The sequence below is a fragment of the Salvelinus sp. IW2-2015 genome, unplaced genomic scaffold (assembly GCF_002910315.2).
Source record: "Salvelinus sp. IW2-2015 unplaced genomic scaffold, ASM291031v2 Un_scaffold2812, whole genome shotgun sequence".
NCBI classification, from domain to species: Eukaryota; Metazoa; Chordata; class Actinopteri; order Salmoniformes; family Salmonidae; genus Salvelinus; species Salvelinus sp. IW2-2015.
In genome coordinates this window covers 8,529-11,350 of record NW_019944112.1, presented here as the reverse complement: position 1 = coordinate 11,350, position 2,822 = coordinate 8,529, and the positions used below count along the sequence as shown (strand labels likewise).

The 2,822-nt window shown below is 45.9% G+C and overlaps 2 long non-coding RNA genes across 6 annotated transcripts in view; one reads left to right on the top strand and one right to left on the bottom strand.

Moving 5' to 3' along the window:
• Positions 1 to 2,162: 2,162 nt before the first annotated feature.
• Positions 2,163 to 2,809, bottom strand: LOC139025522 (uncharacterized). Of its 4 annotated transcripts, none has more exons than XR_011477118.1 (4): positions 2,753 to 2,809; positions 2,614 to 2,722; positions 2,509 to 2,577; positions 2,181 to 2,207 (listed from the first exon to the last, which is right to left on the bottom strand). It is a non-coding gene; the product is annotated as an uncharacterized lncRNA (long non-coding RNA). The 4 variants fall into 4 exon arrangements; XR_011477115.1 differs by lacking the exon at positions 2,181 to 2,207 and adding an exon at positions 2,323 to 2,356 and having other exon boundaries at positions 2,473 to 2,577; XR_011477117.1 differs by lacking the exon at positions 2,181 to 2,207 and adding an exon at positions 2,374 to 2,402 and having other exon boundaries at positions 2,505 to 2,577.
• Positions 2,513 to 2,822, top strand: part of LOC112074771 (uncharacterized) — a 6,904-nt gene continuing 6,594 nt past the window's right edge. For both annotated transcript variants that reach the window (XR_002894832.2, XR_011477119.1), the window contains exon 1: positions 2,513 to 2,556. This is a non-coding gene — a long non-coding RNA (uncharacterized lncRNA). The remainder of the gene's footprint in view (positions 2,557 to 2,822) is intronic.

Sequence of the window (2,822 nt, the reverse complement as noted above, 5' to 3'; positions counted from 1 at the left end):
TTCATATAGCCTAGGGGCTATGTAGCGTGTTATGTCATGTCTGTTTATATTCATATAGCCTAGGGGCTATGTAGCGTCTCATCTGTCATGTCTGTTTATATTCATATAGCCTAGGGGCTATGTAGCGTCTTATCCGTCATGTCTGTTTATATTCATATAGCCTAGGGGCTATGTAGCGTTTATCCGTCATGTCTGTTTTATTCATATAGCCTAGGGGCTATGGTAGCGTCTCATCCGTCATGTCTGTTATATTCATATAGCCTAGGGGCTATTGAGCGTCTTATCCGTCATGTCTGTTTATATTCATATAAGCCTAGGGGCTATGTAGCGTGTTATCTGTCATGTCTGTTTATATTCATATAGCCTAGGGGCTATGTAAGCGTGAGACGCTACATAGCCCCTAGGCTATATGAATATAAAAAGACATGAGCCAGAAAGTGACCTGTAGAATGGAGTATGTTATAAGACCTCTATGTTTAGTTTTATGTCGTCAGTTCTACCAGCTAATGTGAGATTTTTAGATTCCATAACATTTGAGGACCCGTAACATAAGACCTATGTATTTTCCAATATTTTGTTCACCTACAATCTATCCACAAAGCTTGACCATCTTTTCCCCTCTCTTTCTGGCTACCCTTCCCTTCTAAGTTCAAGTTTGTTTATTTGTCATATACACATAATATGGAGTACACAGTGCAATGAAATGCTTCCTTGCAGGTTAACCTCTCTGCATTGCATCGTCAACAGAAAAGTGAGTAGCTAAGTGACTAAAAAGAGAAATATAAATAAAAGTTAAATGAAATAATTTCACGGGCCTCCAGAGTTGCGCAGCGGTCTAAGGCACTGATCAGTGGTAAAGGCGTCACTACAGATCCGGGTTCGATCCCGGGCTGTCGCAACCGGCGATGACTAGAAGACCCATGAGGCGGCGCACAATTGGCCCAGCATTGTCCGGGTTAGGGGAGGGTTTGGCCGGCTGGGATGTCCTTGTCCCATCGCATTCTAGCGACTCCTTGTGGCGGCTGGGCGCAATGCACGCTGGCTTCGGTTGCCAACTGTACGGTGTTTCCTCTGACACATTGGTTGTGGCTGGCTTCCGGGTTAAGCGAGCAGTGTGCTAAGAAGCAGTGCGGCATGGTCGTGTTTCGCGGAGGACGTACGGCTCTCGACCTTCGCCTCTCCTGAGTCCGCACTGGGACAAGACTGTAACTACCAATTGGATACCACGAAATTGGGGGTAAAAAGTACAAAAATAAACAATTTCACCAATTTAATAAAGCCCCCTTTTTAAAAATAATACATAACATATATGTAAATAACAGACATGATCCAAGCATGTTTACCTGTAGAATAGAGTCGATTTATAAGACCTCTATGATTAATTTTGTCAGTCTGTTCTACCGCTTCAACATCGGCCATTTTAAACAGGGTTAAATATCTAGTCGTAGTAAAGATCAGCTATTTCCCACAAGGCCCTAGTTTCTACCTTCTTAACAACACTATCAACAAGGCAGGTCCTATAGGCCCTAGTTTTGTCTCACCTGGACAACTGTTCAGACGTGTGGTCAGGTGCTACAAAGAGGGACTTAGGAAAATTGCAATTGGCTCAGAACAGGGCAGCACGTCTGGCCCTTGGATGTACACAGAGAGCTAACATTAATAATATGCATGTCAATCTCTCCTGGCTCCAAGTGAAGGAGAGATTGACTTCATCACTACTTGTTTTTGTGAGAGGTATTGACATGTTGAAATCACCAAGTTGTCTGTTTAAACTACTGGCACCCATGCATACCCCACAAGACATGTCACCAGAGGTCTCTTCACAGTCCCCAAGTCCAGAACAGACTATACGAGGTGCACATTACTACATAGAGCCATGACTACATGGAACTCTATTCCACATCAGGTAACTGATGCAGCAGTAGAATCAGATTTAAAAAAACAGATAAAAATACACCTTATGGAACAGCGGAGACTGTGAAGCAACACAAACATAGGCACACACACATGCATACACACACACACACACACACACACCGAGAGAGATTCTCCACCAGTCTGTCCACCATCTACCACTCCACACTCTTCACTGTCACTATACGGGCTCCACCCCCTGGACACACCCCTCTACCGACTACTGAACATGTAGTCCCCTGGACACACCCTACTGAACCATGGTAGTTCCCCCCTGGACACACCCCTACTACCTATGAACCATGTTAGTTTCCCTGGACACACCTCCACCCTACTGAATCATGTTAGTTCCCCCTGGAACACTACTACCCTACTGAAACCATGTTAGTTCCCCTGGACACACCACTACCCTACTGAACCATGTTAGTTTCCCTGGACCACACTACTCCCCCTACTGAACATGTTAGTTCCCCCTGGACACACCCCTACTTAGACCATGTTAGTTCCCCTGGACACACACCCTACTACCTACTGACCCATGTTAGTTCCCCTGGACACACCCCTACTGACCATGTTAGTTCCCCCTGGACACACCCCTACTGAACCATGTTAGTTCCCCTGGACACACCCCTACTGAACCATGTTAGTTCCCCTGGACACACCCTACTAAACCATGTAGTTCCCTGGACACACCTACACCCCTACTGAACCATGTTAGTTCCCCTTGGACACACCCTACTGAACCATGTTAGTTCCCCCTGGACACACCCCTACTGAACCATGTTAGTTCCCCCTGGACACACAACCCCTACTGAACCATGTTTAGTTCCCCTCTGACACACCCCTACTGAACCATGTTAGTTCCCCCTGGACACACCCCTACTCCTACGAACATGTTAAGTTCGCCC